Below are 16876 nucleotides of genomic sequence, written 5' to 3'. Positions count from 1 at the left end.
AGACCATATGGCCTCTAATTAGAAATAAAAAGGAAAAAAGAGGACATCAATATATCAGTAACATATAGATATGTTTGTTAAATATACAACTTTTTCAGCAAAGTGCCATTAAATCAAAACAAGGCACTAATAGATAACATTTTATCATCTTGCTCACCTAGTTCATAAACATGGTGGACTTGTTAGGACCCATGATGCCATGTCAGCCATAAAGACATAGATGGGAACCCTTCCAAATGATCCTAAGATAAGGGTCATATACGCCTCAAATGAGGCTTGGTGGATCGGACCTTCTCCATAATTTCCCCAGTGTATGATGACCATAACGGGATAGTTAACAATTAAGAACTATAACCGGTTAATTTAATGGGGGTCCTCGAAAAGAAAAAAGAGGAGCAAACATACAAGAGATGGCAATTGGAAGGAGCCAGTAGGTAAATACCAGAAGAACTCTAAAGAGAAAAAAAAAGGAAAAAATGGGGGACAAGTCTTAGATGCATGTTATAAGCCAACAGGTGTATAACAACAGGTATAAGGGGGTGGGTCCCAATAGCAATTACACAGGCATAACATTAAAGCCCAGTCCATCCCAATAGAAGAAAAAGAGACATAGTAGATAGATTATGTAGGTCTAATAACGGGGCATGAAGAGAGTATGTCAAAAAAGCCCCAAATTATTACCTTCCTTGTTGAATGCGCTCACACAGAGGTCCAGACGCCGGTCCTACGGCACAATATGCCGCTGCTGCCGGCGTCCTCGCCTCGTGCGCATTAAATAGGAGAAGGTCCTCCCCCCAAAGGCGTCCTACGTCACTTCTGGCGCGGGCGCAATGCATAGTGCGTCACTTCCGGCGGCGGCTGAAGGTGGTATTGCAGCCATGTAAGGAAGGCGCAGTTTCCCAACCAGTGGGAGAGGACCAGGAGCCAATAGGCGCCCTTCCTCTGCTTTGTGACCGAATCCACCATAATGAAGAGTTTCAGCCATTGCAGTCTTGAGCCAGCCAGTGGCATCATCGGATCCTATTACAAAAACAGAGAAAAAAGGATACATATAATTAATATAGATACATACATATCCCACATAACATAAAACAAGAAAAATTAACATCAATAATAAAGTGTAATTATATAGCAAATACAGTCCTATCAGCACAAATACCATTTTATATATACCTAAAATAGAGATAGGGTTGCTAATAGGATATTCAGTCTCAGCTGTCAAAATTTAGTAAGGAAAAGGAAGGAAGGGGAAAGAGAGAGGTTTAGTGGATAGGGTAATAGCTGTTAGGGATACAAGTGGTAGCCTGATGGCAGAGGAAGGCCCCACGTGTGCTGGAGGGCGGAGCTTAGACGGGACCCCCCAAGGTAAGTGACACAGGCTAACCTGAGGTGCGGAATCTAAGTATCCACCGGTTTTCGCCAGGGCCTCTAGTGGTGAGGATGGACTTTGCTGCGTGTGGATACCAGGTCGCAGTCCTCAGGGTCGCCCCACCAAGGGAGAAACCGGTCAAGATCCGAAGGCAGATAAGCAGACAAGGGAGATCCGAGAGAATGGTCAAACAAGCCGGGGGTCAGGACGGGCAGCAGGTCAACAAGGTCAGGAACAAGCCAAAGGTCAAACGGATATCAAACAGGTAACAGGAAGCAGGCTTCAGGAACACAGGAAGAGCTGCAGACAAGACAGCGAAGACACAGTGCTTCTGAGCTGTTTAAATAAGGCAGCCTGTTTGCCAATTACTGCAATTAGTCTGCTCTAGTTTAACCCTTTGGATTGCAGAATCATGACAGCACATCAGTGTGCTCAGGAAGCATTCCTAACATTGCCCCCCCCCTTAAAGGCAACCTCCGGGTGCCCAACAAACTGCTTTTCTGAGGATGGGCAAGAAAAAATGCCTGGATCAGGTCTCCGGCATGAATGTTACTCTCAGGTTCCCATGAATTCTCTTCCGGCCCATAACCCTTCCATTTAATAAGGAACTGAAGCTGGTTACCTCTTTTCCGGCAATCAAGTACAGCCTCAACTTCGTACTCCATGTCGCCATCCACCATCACTGGTTCCGGAGGTCCAGGGCTTCTGCCGGGGAAGGCGTCGGGAACTACGAGTTTTAAAAGAGTGACATGGAACACAGGATGGATCCGTAGGGTATCAGGTAAGGATAACTCATAGGACACGGCATTGAGTCTTCTTTTAACGGGGAATGGGCCGATAAACCTGGGAGCCAACTTCTTGGATGGGCATGCCAAGCGGAGGTTAGCTGTGGATAAAAAGACCTGGTCACCTGGTTGGAGAATCAGTTCTCCCCTCTTTTTCCCATCAAAGATTCTTTTGGATGCTATCTGAGCCTTGGCCAAGGTGTCCTGCAGAAGTTTGTTGTTACTCGTGAAGAAGTCAATGGTGACCTGAACTGCGGGCACTCCGGAATCAGATGGGAAGTCGGGCAGAAAGGAAGGATGAAACCCATAATTGGCAAAGAAGGGAGATTGGCCGGTGACAGAATGTCGTGAATTATTAAAGGCAAATTCCGCAAATGGTAGTAATGCTACCCAGTCGTCCTGGACGAAGGTGGTAAAGCACCGGAGATATTGTTCCAGGGTCTGGTTCGTTCTCTCTGTTTGCCCGTTCGTCTGCGGGTGGTAAGCTGAAGACATAGATAATTCAATTTTTAGTAGCTTACACAAGGCCCTCCAAAAGCGTGACGTGAACTGTACCCCTCTGTCCGAGATAATGTTCTTGGGTACCCCGTGGAGTCGCACGATCTCCCTAATAAAGACTTCTGCAGTTTCTTTCGCAGAGGGGGTACCTTTGAGGGGTAGAAAGTGGGCCATCTTAGTAAGCTGGTCTACAACCACAAAAATGGCGGAGCACCCGGCCGAAGGTGGAAGTTCCACGATAAAGTCCATGGCGATAGTTTGCCAGGGCCGGTCAGGGATGGGGAGTGGTCTGAGGAGACCCCACGCCTTACTTCTGGTGGTTTTACTCCTGGAGCAAGAAACACAGGAAGACACATAACTTCTGCAGTCTTTTTCCATTTCAGGCCACCAGAAGGTGCGTTGCATGAGGTCAAGGGTCCTATGAACGCCAAAATGGCCAGCCAGAGGGTGGTCATGGCAGGCAGCTAGAACCGAAACTCTGACTCCCTCCGGGACAAAGATTTTGTCCTTAGCCCACAACAAACCATCCTTGCGTGACAGGGGTATCCCAGGAGGACCGGAAATGTTGGCAGAGGCTTGCTCAAGATGGGATTTCAGGCTAGTGAGCAGGAGCAGGAAGTTTTTCTCTGACAGGATAGTGTCAGGTACCAAATCTTCTTTAGGATTATCAAACATCCGGGACAGGGCATCCGGTTTGACATTTTTCGACCCGGGACGATAGGTAATATGGAACGAGAATCTGGAGAAGAAGAGTGCCCATCGGGCCTGGCGGGGTCTAAGTCGTTTTGCAGATCTTAAGTATTCAAGGTTCTTATGATCGGTAAATATAAGAATCGGGTGTGATGCTCCTTCCAGTAGATATCTCCACTCTTCGAGAGCGGCTTTGATAGCCAGGAGTTCCCGGTCCCCGACATCATAATTTTTCTCCGCGGGAGAGAGTTTCCGGGAAAAGAAGGCTATTGGGTGAGTTAAGTCTTTAGTTCCCTGTCTTTGGGAGATGACTGCCCCGACCGCAACCTCCGATGCGTCTACCTCCAGGAGATAGGGTAAGGCAGGATCCGGGTGACTCAGGATAGGGGCAGAGGTAAAATGTTTTTTAAGAACCGAGAAGGCGGACTGAGCCTCTGGGGTCCACTGGAAGCGGACATTCTTCTTAGTAAGGTGAGTAATAGGGGCTATGATGTTGGAGAACCCCTTAATGAACCTCCTATAAAAATTGGCGAAGCCAACGAAGCGCTGTACTCCCTTTTTGTCTGATGGAGGTGGCCAGTCCAGAATGGCAGAGACCTTCTGAGGATCCATCTCTATTCCATCTGTGGAAATTATTAACCCCAGAAACGGGATACTGTTCTGCTCAAAAACGCACTTCTCGGCCTTGGCGTAGAGACCATGCTGGCGAAGGCGACCGAGGACATTTCGAACGTGCTCGCGATGCTGCTCTAGGGATGTTGAGAAGATTAGGATGTCATCCAAGTATACGATGACGAAGATATCCAACCAATCTCTGAAGATGTCGTTCACAAAGTGTTGGAACGTGGCAGGAGCATTACAAAGGCCAAATGGCATTACCAGGTATTCAAAATGTCCGAATCTAGTGCGGAAAGCAGTCTTCCATTCGTCGCCCTCCCGGATGCGCACCAAGTTGTACGCCCCACGAAGATCCAGCTTAGTAAACAGGACGGCAGATCTGAGTCTCTGAAAGAGTTCGGGGACTAGAGGAAGGGGATAACGGTTTTTAATAGTAACTTTATTTAAATCCCTATAATCAATGCATGGTCGGAGAGTGTGATCCTTCTTCTCTACGAAGAAGATACCTGCCCCTGCTGGAGAGGTAGAGGGACGGATGAACCCCTTCTTCAGACTTTCGTCTACATAGTCTTTTAAGACGTCCAGCTCACGTTCAGAAAGTGGGTAGATCCGGCCGAACGGGATTTCGGCTCCTGGGAGCAAGTCGATGGGGCAGTCATATGGACGGTGGGGGGGCAAGGTCTCTGCTCCCCGTTTGCTGAATACATCCAGGAAATCATGGTATGCTTTGGGCACCACAGAACATACATCAGGTTCAGATTCAAGACAGAACAGAGTCTTGGGGAATTCAGGAGGAGCGGGTAGACAGGAATTCTTGCAGTACAGAGATGGGAACTGGATGGTGCCTGTGATCCAATTGACTTGTGGGTTATGTGCTTGCAACCACGGTAATCCCAGGATAATGGGAAATAAGGGGGATTTGATAACATCCAAGATAATCAGTTCCTTATGGCCGGAGGAGGAGACCATAGGAAGGGGAAAAGTTTCTTGGGTCACGGGCCCGGATTTGATGTGGGAGCCATCAGCCAGGAAGATGGTGAGGTCCTGGGTCTTGAGCCGGAGAGGTACGCCATGTTGCAGGGCGAACGAGCGATCAATGAAACAACGGCAGGCTCCCGAGTCAATGATTGCTGTAACTGGGACGGGTCCTTCCGGAAGCTGTAATGACACAGGAAAGGCTAGGTGGGAGGAACTGGTAACAGATGCCACACAACTGGATGGTGAGGCCTGCAGGAACTTATGGTATTTTGCCGGGCAGGAGCGCACATAGTGGCCAGCTTCACCGCAATACAGGCACAGGTTACCCAACTGGCGACGGCGTCTCTCCTCCGGGGACAAAGCAGGCCGTATGATCCCAAGTTGTATAGGTTCGGGCGTATCTGAGGCGACTCCAGCAGGAGCGGGGTTGGTAGGAGCTGACCCAGCTGAAGAAAAGTATGCAGGAGGAGCAACTGGTAGCGTCCAGGCTGGTCTGAACTGCTGCGGAGATCGTTCTGCTCTGCGTTCCCGTAGCCGCCGGTCGATTTGAATGGACTGGGAAATCAAATCTTCCAAGGCGTCGGGGATACCTACCCGTGCCAGCTCGTCCTTTAGTCCTTCCGACAAACCGAGACGGAACTGATACCGGAGTGCTGCTTCGTTCCAGGACGTATCGGAACTGAGGCGGCGGAAGTCAGTAACGTAGTCTTCTACGGGCCTGCGACCCTGCTGAAGAACATGAAGCGCAGCTTCTGCGGTGGAGGATCGCTGCGGGTCATCATAGAGCTGTGCCATGGCCTCAAAAAATGACCGTAAGGAGTTTAAATGGGGGCTGCCCTCTTCAAGGAGCCGATGAGCCCAGGACTGGGGTTCACCTAGGAGCAGGGAGATAACAAACCCCACCTTGGTGGTCTCCAAAGAAAAGGTTTGAGGTTGCAGGGAGAAATACAGCTGGCAGGCGTTGCGAAATGCCCGGAATTTACCGCGATCCCCGGAATATTTTTCTGGAGCAGGAACTCGAGGTTCTGGTGGCAGCATCACTACGGTAGGGCCAGAAGCAGGTCCAGAGGGTGCTGCAGCAGGAGAGGAAGCAGATAATACAGGAGAACCCCCCTGAAGTGTCGTAGAGCGCAACCGTTCCTCTAGCTGTGTGTAGCCGTCTTGAAGCGACTTTACGGCTTGAGACAGGGTTGCGAGGTGTTGGCAGATCTCTTTCAACGGTGAGGCTTCTCTTGCAGGCTCCGTCATGGCTGTCTTGTACTGTTAGGGATACAAGTGGTAGCCTGATGGCAGAGGAAGGCCCCACGTGTGCTGGAGGGCGGAGCTTAGACGGGACCCCCCAAGGTAAGTGACACAGGCTAACCTGAGGTGCGGAATCTAAGTATCCACCGGTTTTCGCCAGGGCCTCTAGTGGTGAGGATGGACTTTGCTGCGTGTGGATACCAGGTCGCAGTCCTCAGGGTCGCCCCACCAAGGGAGAAACCGGTCAAGATCCGAAGGCAGATAAGCAGACAAGGGAGATCCGAGAGAATGGTCAAACAAGCCGGGGGTCAGGACGGGCAGCAGGTCAACAAGGTCAGGAACAAGCCAAAGGTCAAACGGATATCAAACAGGTAACAGGAAGCAGGCTTCAGGAACACAGGAAGAGCTGCAGACAAGACAGCGAAGACACAGTGCTTCTGAGCTGTTTAAATAAGGCAGCCTGTTTGCCAATTACTGCAATTAGTCTGCTCTAGTTTAACCCTTTGGATTGCAGAATCATGACAGCACATCAGTGTGCTCAGGAAGCATTCCTAACAATAGCATTTATAAGAATGGTTTATATGATACTGCTGTATTCAGACCTGGCCAACTAGTGGCTTGTTGGTTGAAAATCCATTTGGCTTCTTTCTGTAGAATAATTTTATCAGTATTACCACCACGTGGATTTCTATTCACAACCTCTAATACTGAAAATGAAACCATTTGTGGATCAAAACTGTGGTTTAAACCAACATGTTTGCAGATAGGTGTGTAAATGAGCCCCACCTCCAGATAGTATAAGTGATCATTGATTCTTTGCCAGAACTTTCTTTTGGTTTTACCTATGTAAAATGCTCCGCATTTACACATAGCTAAATATACGACCCCTTCGGTTTGGCAGGTAGCTGAGAATTTTGGTCGAAGGGTCCCTCCCCTGGGTAAAGGGAGAGTAGAACCCTCTCTTACCCATGGGCATTGATCACAAGTCCCACATCTGTGGGTGCCTAATCCACCATCGGATCCTAGGGGGTCGATGGCTGATAGTGGCTGTGGACCAAAGAATCACCTATTGATTTGGCCTTTTTGAAGACCAATTCTGGCCTAAGTCGAACGTATTTTGAAATGATAGGATCTTCGGTCAAAAAATGCCAATTCTTGGCTAGGATAGACCGAATTTCCTGATGGTGGGCGTTGAAAGTTGTGATCATTTTCATAGTTGAGGAAGATTCCTGTCTTTTAGGAGTATAAATCAGGTCCTCTCTGTGATTTGGCTTTTTTGTAGGCGTTTTTGAGAACCTTCCCACTGTATCCCCTCAGCTTTAGGCGAGTTTGTAAAGCCTTTGCTTCTCTCTCGAAATCTTCCTCTTTGCCGCAGTTGCGACGGATTCTTAAATACTGGCAGAAAGGTATATTCCTCACAAGTGGTCTAGGGTGGCCACTTTGATAGTGAAGAATAGTATTACCCGCTGTATCTTTACGATACAGGGATGAATATAGTGTTCCATCTGATGACAGGTGAATATAAGTATCCAAAAAAGGAATGACTGTGTTGCTGTGCTGCATCGTAAATTTTAGATTGAATTGATTAATTGATATAAACTTCATAAACTTCATAAGCTCATCATGGGATCCAGTCCACACCACCAGGACGTCATCGATATATCGCTTCCAAATAAGGACATGCTCAGAGAAGGGTGACGCCTTCTCGTCCGAGAACAAGTAGCGCTCCCATCCCCCCAGGTACAGGTTGGCATACGACGGGGCACAAGCTGTCCCCATCGCTACCCCCTGTACCTTGAGCAATGTGTCGCCATTGACGGTAAAGATGTTTGAATGTAAAATGAACTCCAAGAGTCGTAACACAAAATCGGTCCGCGCCCAATTGGAGCGCTCCTGTTCTCGGAGGAACAAAGACGCCACCCCAAGACCTTTGGCATGTGGAATTGAAGAATATAATGCCTCAATATCGATCGCGACTAATATTGAGTGAAGGGGTACAGTGAGCCCTTCTATGACTTTGAGTAAATCTACAGTGTCCTTCAAATAGGAGGGTAATCTGGCCACATGCGGGCGTAATTGGCTATCAATATATCGACTTGCCATCTCCGATACACTACCGATACCGGAGATGATCGGACGTCCTGGTGGTGGGCTGTTTTTTTTATGAATCTTCGGTATGGAGTAAAATGTAGGTGTAATAGGCCATTTTACATATAGATACTCATACAATTCCTTATCTATGATGCTGTTACGAGCAGCATCAGAGATAAGTGTGTTGAATTCAGCAGCCTTGTCATTAATCAACGTATCAGATACCTTACAATACCAGTCCTCATTGGAGAGGATTGCTTGGCACATATCTACATATTGATGGCGATCCATGACGACCACATTGCCACCCTTATCAGAGGGTTTAGTGACAATGTGGTGGTCATGGATCAAGCGATCAAGAGCCAATCTTTGTGGTTGAGACAGATTAGATTTGAAGTGAGGGGAAGGGGGGAGGTTCTCAGAATCCCTAGCAGTCTGTTTCAAAAAAGCCCATACAGCTGGGCATGTCTGCAGTCGTGGAAAGTTTGTTGATTTGGCCTTGAATTGGGGCTCAGCGGTGTAAGATTCTGGTACCTCCGGTACCCTTAATCACCACTTTCCTCTGTAATGCGTCCCACCTTTCTCTTCAGGTGGTACGCATATACCTTTAAGAACGATGATGTCACTGTTGAGCGCCGCAGAGCGGCTATTTCAACCGCCGGCGGTCTCACTCACATTGTTCGTTCAACCTGCCTTGTTATCCACATGCTTTCAAGCCTGTCTCTCGATCGGAACCTCCAGCTATTCCCTCTACCTGGAGCAGACCGGAACCTCGCTACTGATCCCTGTATCTCGCTACCGGATCATTCCTTATCTACTGGACCTCTCTAAACTACTAACATTACAAGTTATAAGTACCCCGCAGGGGAACCCTCCATAACCTTATTGCACCTATCTACCTATGCACATTAAGGACTGTTACTACCTATCTATACTATCCTATCATCTGCACTGTTACATAGATTGCTAGCTCTTCAGCCTACTACCATCTATCATCTGCACTGCTGCATAGATTTCTGGCTCTCCTGTCTACTACTATCTATCCTTGCACTGGGTTAGTCTATCCTGTATTTGTCATCTGCTGTCCTCACCACCTGTTAGCATACTCGATACTAACTTAGCTGCATTCCTAAATACCATCTTGAACTCTCCTATACAAAACCTATCAAGTGATTACCATCCTTGTCACTGTTCACACCTGTCCCTTCAGCACATCACCTTCATACTATCATATACATCCTATCACTCCAGGAACATCTCATTGAGTGTGTATATATCTGTATGTTGAAGCTGACAGGCCCACGGTGATGAGTCCTGGAGAGTTGGGTCTGGTATTCAACACATCTCTACATGACTACTGAGTGGAGATTTTGCAGCTGCAAATCCAGCCTATAATAAAAACGCAGGAGTGTTACAGATTGAACGAACCTTAAAAATGGAATCAGCAGAATTACCCACTCAAGTGACACAATTAACACAACAAGTAAAAGCGTTAATACTTGCTCTGACAGACGTACAAGAAAAGAATCAGACTCTGACACAGCAGGTAACCCAGCTCTCACAGCTTACTGCTATTCAGCCTCCTGAACCTAAAATAAACCCTCCTCTAGTGTTTACAGGTGATCGGAAAAAATTTAGTGAATTCAAAAACGCATGTCAATTGCTTTTTTTGTTAAAACCTCGTACATACCCCACTGATCAAATAAAAGTCTGTACCGTTATTTCATACCTGACGGGTGATCCACGGGCCTGGGCAGACTCTCTCTTTGAGAGTAATGATCAGATTCTCAACACCTATTCCTTATTCCTAGCAGAACTCGCTAGTTTATACGATGACCCCAATAGGCAGAGTACTGCTGATATTCAGTTGAGGGCCTTAAAACAAGGAAGGAGACCTGTAGAAGACTTTGTATCTGAGTTCAAAAGATGGACCCTTGATTCAGGGTGGAATGACACATCTTTGCGAACTCAATTCAGACTCGGGTTATCGGAAGCTGTTAAAGACGAGCTCGCCCGAGCGGATTTACCTGGCACCTTGGAGGCCTTGATACAACTTAGTATCAACATCGACAGACGACTGCGAGAAAGAAGGGCTGAAAAGATGGGAATGCCATTGTCTAGTCCTTCTCAGATTTTGGCCGTTGACCCTACTCCCTTGGATGTAGGAACCATACGCCCACCTTTAACGACTACTGAACGAGCTAGAAGAACATCCAGAAATCTCTGCATGTACTGGGCATCCTCGGATCATTTGATAAACACCTGTCCCCTTGTCCGCAAAAAAGAGGGTGAGTGTTCACATGTCTTGCTGGGAGGATTAACGACTTCCTTCTCTAACCCCTATCTTTTTGTTCATTTAATATTACAGTGGGACCAAACTAGGATCACCACCAAGGCTATGGTCGACACTGGATCTTGTGGAAACTATATTGATACACACTTTGTTACCTTAAATAAAATACCTATTATTTCAAAATCTAAGCCTGTTTCTGTTAGTTTCATTAATGGTATTCCACTGTCTTCTGGTCCAATCACCAACCAGACTCAGGCACTCCTTGCCACTACCAACGAATAACATGTGGAGACCATCACCTTTGACATACTATCCTCACCCCATTTTCCTATTATTTTGGGACTTCCCTGGTTACACACACACCAACCAATCATAGATTGGAAAAAACGGACTTTGGTTTTCCCTTCTCACTATTGTGAGAATCTTATGGGAAGATTCTGTCTGTGGTGTCTGATGAAATTGCACCACTATGCTATCAGGATCTGTCCGAAGTGTTCCTTGAGAAAAATGCTCAAGTGTTGCCTCCCCATAGGGATTACGATTGCACTATCGATCTACTCCCTAACAGCAAATTGCCTTTCGGTCATGTTTATCCCCTTTCACAGGATGAACTTTCTCATCTCAAGGAATACTTGGATGAGAATTTGACAAAAGGGTTCATTAGACCCTCTACTTCTTCCACTGCTGCAGGACTTTTCTTTGTCCGCAATAAGGATTCCAGTCTCAGGCCTATTATCGATTATAGGCAATTAAACACGATTACGATAAAGGATCGCTATCCTTTGCCGCTCATCCCTGAACTTATTGAACAGGTGCGTGGGTCTACTTATTTCACCAAATTAGACCTGAAAGGGGCATACAACCTAATCCGAATCCGTGACGGGGATGAGTGGAAAACAGCATTCAGAACCAGATACGGACTATTCGAATACCTTGTGATGCCATTCGGGCTATGTAATGCTCCCGCAGCTTTCCAAAGATTCATAAACAACATCTTTAGAGACTTACTTGATGTCTGTGTTGTAGTATACCTAGACGATATACTTATTTATTCTCGATCTATGCCTCAACACATAAAACATGTAAGACTTGTGTTGTCCAGACTGCTCTCACACAGATTATATGTGAAATTAAAAAAATGTCTATTTCATAAAGAAGAAATATTATTTCTAGGATACTTCATATCCAAAACTGGAATTAAGATGGATATGAGTAAGATATCCTGTATTCAAGACTGGCCTATGCCAACAACTCGTAAGACCCTACAGCGATTCCTTGGATTCCCGAACTTCTATAGGAAGTTCATCAAGAACTTTTCCGCTATTGTTAGACCTCTCACACAACTGACAAGTATAAAAAAAACCATTCAAATGGTCAGAAGAAGCAAATCAAGCTTTCTGCTTGCTAAAAACAAGCTTTACTTCTGCTCCCATATAACGCCATCCAGACCCATCCCTCCAATATATTCTAGAGGTAGATGCGTCAAATATGGCAGTAGGAGCAGTTCTCTCCCAACGACCAACAAACACTTCATCACTCCACCCAGTTGCTTTCTTTTCAAAGTCACTAAGCAGCCCAGAGGTGAATTACCCAGTGGGTGAAAAGGAGTTGCTTGCCATAAAACTGGCACTGGAGAATTGGCGACATCTGCTCGAAGGTACCCAGTTACCAATACTTATATATACAGATCATAAAAACCTTCAATACCTCCAGACTAACAAGACTCTCTCCCACCGGCAGGTACGATGGTCATTATTCTTTTTAAGATTTAATTTCCTAGTGACCTACACTCCTGCAGACAAAAATAAAAAAGCGGATGCGCTATCACGATTAACCGAAGATAACTGCGCCGAAATCCCTTCCATTCCCATAATACCCTATGAACGCTTTATTGGTGTTGTCCGTTCCTTGAAGGAAGAGATTTTGCACAGTATAAGAATGGATTCACCTCCACCACAACTAAGTACTGATGCAGAAGGCTTCCTCTATTACAATGACAAACTCTACATACCCTCTACTATGCGCACCAAGATTTTGGAGTTTTGCCTAATGTGCCCATGGCAGGACATATGGGTATAACGAAAACCTTTAATTTGCTCACCAGGCAGTTTTGGTGGCCTGATATGAAGATGTCTGTACAAAAATTTGTTTCTTCATGTGACATCTGTGCAAGGTCCAAAATTGACACTACAAAACCATCTGGACTACTTTGTAGTCTACCAATACCCCAGGTTCCATGGGAAGTTGTATCCTTAGACTTCATAGTAGAACTACCACCCTCTAAAGGATTTAATACCATCTTAGTGTCAGTGGACCACTTGACAAAGATGGCACATTTCATTGCTATCCGTAGACTACCTTCATCTAAACAAACAGCAGAACTACTGATGAAACATGTGTTTAAGTTGCATGGAATTACAAAAACTCTTTTGTCCGACCGTGGTTCACAATTCATCTCTAAATTTTGGCAAGCACTTTGTCAAATTTTACGCATTGAGCGAAAGCTCACTTCTCCCTACCATCCTCAGACCAACGGACAGACTGAAAGAGTCAACCAGTGCATTGAGCAATATCTACGTTGCTATACATCATACCTACAGGATGATTGGGTGGATCTCCTTCCTCTAGCAGAATTTGCTTACAACAACGCAACCCACAGTACCACGAAGCAAAGTCCGTTCTACTTGAACTATGGGTTTCATCCCACTCTTCTTCCACCACGCATCCTGCCATCGAGTAACCCAGTAGCCTCGGATTAACTTACCCAAATAAAAGACTCTTTGGGCTTACTCAATACCACTATATCACACGCTCACAGTCAACAAAAAAAGTACTACGACCTTCGTAGAAGACCTTCTCCTCAGTATGCTATTGGGGACCTTGTCTGGCTATCGACAAAGAACTTAAGATTAAAAATCCCTAGCAAGAAGTTTGGACCTTTATTTTTGAGACCCTTCCCAATTAAAAAACTTATCGAAAAAGCTGCAATACAGTTCACCCTACCAGCAGATCTCAAGATCCATCCCATCTTCCATGTGTCGCTACTGAAGCCCCATGTTCCTAACCAAGGAATAAGGCCTACCATCTTGCCTCCACCTCCAATACAAGTTGAAGGCGGAGAAGAGTATGAGATCAAGGAGATTTTGGATTCTCGCATCCATAGAGGAAGACTCCAGTATCTCATAAGATGGAAGAACTATGGACCCCAAGACGACACCTGGCTAGATACCTCTAATATTCATGCGCCTAGACTTATACGGAACTTTCACTCGAAACACCCAGAGAAACCTGTCCTATAGGCCTTCCGGAGCCGGCCTTAAGGGGGGGGTACTGTAAGATTCTGGTACCTCCGGTACCCTTAATCACCACTTTCCTCTGTAATGCGTCCCACCTTTCTCTTCAGGTGGTACGCATATACCTTTAAGAACGATGATGTCACTGCTGAGCGCCGCAGAGCGGCTATTTCAACCGCCGGCGGTCTCACTCACATTGTTCGTTCAACCTGCCTTGTTATCCACATGCTTTCAAGCCTGTCTCTCGATCGGAACCTCCAGCTATTCCCTCTACCTGGAGCAGTTTGGAACCTCGCTACTGATCCCTGTATCTCGCTACCGGATCATTCCTTATCTACTGGACCTCTCTAAACTACTAACATTACAAATGATAAGTACCCCGCAGGAGAACCCTCCATAACCTTATTGCACTATCTACCTATGCACATTAAGGACTGTTACTACCTATCTATACTATCCTATCATCTGCACTGTTACATAGATTGCTAGCTCTTCAGCCTACTACCATCTATCATCTGCACTGCTGCATAGATTGCTGGCTCTCCTGTCTACTACTATCTATCCTTGCACTGGGTTAGTCTATCCTGTATTTGTCATCTGCTGTCCTCACCACCTGTTAGCATACTCGATACTAACCTAGCTGCATTCCTAAATACCATCTTGAATTCTCCTATACAAAACCTATCAAGTGATTACCATCCTTGTCACTGTTCACACCTGTCCCTTCAGCACATCACCTTCATACTATCATATACATCCTATCACTCCAGGAACATCTCATTGAGTGTGTATATATCTGTATGTTGAAGCTGACAGGCCCACGGTGATGAGTCCTGGAGAGTTGGATCTGGTATTCAACACATCTCTACATGACTACTGAGTGGAGATTTTGCAGCTGCAAATCCAGCCTATAATAAAAACGCAGGAGCGTTACAAGCGGGGGCTCAGGCTCATCATCAGAGGAGGATGATGAGTCGGGGTCACCGGCCGAAACCTCACTCTCATCCAAAAGTTGGATAAGTATCTTTAGCATTTTGAAATCGTGTACTTTAAATCCTTTGTATGGATCTTCATGTGCTCCATCATTAGTGTGTTTGTTTTTATCAAAAAGATATTTAAAAGTGAGATTTCTAGCAAAAAGATAAAGGTCTTTGGTTAGTTTGAATTTATTATATTTGTCGAGTGGGCAGAACCCTAGACCCAGTTTGAGAATATCAATCTCATCGTTAGTCAGCTGACGTGAGGAAAGATTTATGACGTCTAATCCGAGGAGGGGAGGGTCAGTTTTACCATGAACGTATCCAGAGTGCCCGCATTTTTTCTCTCCCAACACCTGCTGCCCAATCGGTGCAGCCGGTGTCGGGGTTAGACCTAAAGGGGCATCGTGGGAAGCGCCTAGTTGTTTAGTTTTTGGTTTCGTTCCTGTATTTAGAGACGTCTAAGGAGGATCTGGGTCTATGCTAAACATGGAAAATTGATTCTGCTCATTTCTATGTCCCTGTAAATTTATATGACCTCTTTCCAAATGAAGAGACTGTTTAGGTTTTGGTGTTGTCTCGTGCGGAGATACCGATCTTTTCTTTTTCTTTTTCTTGTTGGAAGTCCATTCGATTTAACCCTCCCCTGAGGGATGGTCTTCCTCGTTTGGGTTTTCCTCTCTGTGTATGATTTGAGCTTTTATATGATGAGGCTGAAGACGACAGAGATGCCTCAGATTCTGTTCTAGCAATGTTAGTATGATTAACATTTCTAGGAATATGAGGCCTATTGTTCTTTTTCTGCCAGGCATTTCTATTCCATTTATAGGCTGACCCACTTGCAAAGGCCAGTCTATCCTTCATGTGCTGAGCTAGGAGGAGGACGCGCGAGGAGAGAGCTCCGCCGACCCCGGACTCTATCTGCAGCCATCCTCCAGCAGGGCGCTTTCTACGGGCCTTTCTTCACCCCATCGGGTTCCATCTGACCCCCAGCAACATTTTGAGACCAAGATTTGCGAGTTTGGGGACATTCTGAAATCGCGGCCTAGTGCCTGACGCGAAGCCGCGGACTTTCCTGCTGCATAGCGCGATCGCGCGCTCGGGACCAGAAGCTGGTGCTGCGGCCGACAGGTGGTGCTGTGCTGCGGACTTGAGCAGCGCGGGAGCAGAGGCTGACAAGGCGCGGGAGCAGAGGCGGACAAGGAGGACGTGTGTGTGACTGAAGGAGCGAGTGAGTGTGTGTGAACACCCCCCCCCCTCCCTAACAAGAGCGGCGGCGAGCGGTGCGAGAACCCCCCCAGAGGAAAGAGCGTGGTGTGCGGGCAGCGAGCGGTGTGGTAACCCCCCCCCCCTGCAAGGGCGAGCGGGCGGCAGACAGACAGAGAGAGGGCAGGGGGGCAGAGGAGACGCACAATACCTGACCTGACCATTGACAGGGAGAGGAGCTGAGGGGAGACTGATAGGCAAGTGACAGAGGAGGGAGGCAGGAGCCTAAGCAAGTGACAGGCTTAAAGGGACACACACAGGACTGGTGACTGAGGTTGAACACCGAGGCTCTGAGAGTACCTGGTGAGTATCTTTGCGACTGGGGAGTATCCTAGCGACTGGTGAGCATCTTGCGACTGGGAGTGTCCTTGCGACTGGTGAGTGTCCTTGCGACTGGTGAGTGTCCTTGCGACTGGTGAGTATCCTTGCGACTGGTGAGCATCTTGCGACTGGGAGTGTCCTTGCGACTGGTGAGTGTCCTTGCGACTGGTGAGTATCCTTGCGACTGGTGAGTGTCCTTGCGACTGGTGAGCATCTTGCGACTGGTGAGTATCCTTGCGACTGGTGAGTGTCCTTGCGACTGGTGAGTATCCTTGCGACTGGTGAGTGTCCTTGCGACTGGTGAGTGTCCTTGCGACTGGTGAGTATCCTTGCGACTGGTGAGTGTCCTTGCGACTGTGAGTGTGGTGCGACTGACTGGGCTGTGCAACTGAGTGTTGGGCAACTGAGAGTGTTGTGCGACTGACCGGCTGTGCGATTGTGAGTGTGGTGCAACT

At 46.9% G+C, this 16876-nt stretch overlaps 1 pseudogene across 1 annotated transcript in view; it reads right to left on the bottom strand.

Moving 5' to 3' along the window:
- Nucleotides 1-7150, bottom strand: part of LOC309562194 — a 44056-nt pseudogene extending 36906 nt beyond the window's left edge. Inside the window, exons 1-2 of the transcript in view lie at nt 7147-7150; nt 905-1020 (exon numbers count right to left, since the gene is read on the bottom strand). The product of the transcript in view is annotated as an uncharacterized misc_RNA (transcript). The remainder of the gene's footprint in view (nt 1-904; nt 1021-7146) is intronic.
- Between the last annotated feature and the right edge of the window lie 9726 nt (nt 7151-16876).

This window comes from Pelophylax lessonae (genome assembly GCF_965119305.1).
Source record: "Pelophylax lessonae genome assembly, chromosome: 8".
Classification (NCBI taxonomy): domain Eukaryota; kingdom Metazoa; phylum Chordata; class Amphibia; order Anura; family Ranidae; genus Pelophylax; species Pelophylax lessonae.
The sequence above is the reverse complement of the archived record's forward strand: the minus strand, read 5'-3'. Positions and strand labels throughout refer to the sequence as shown.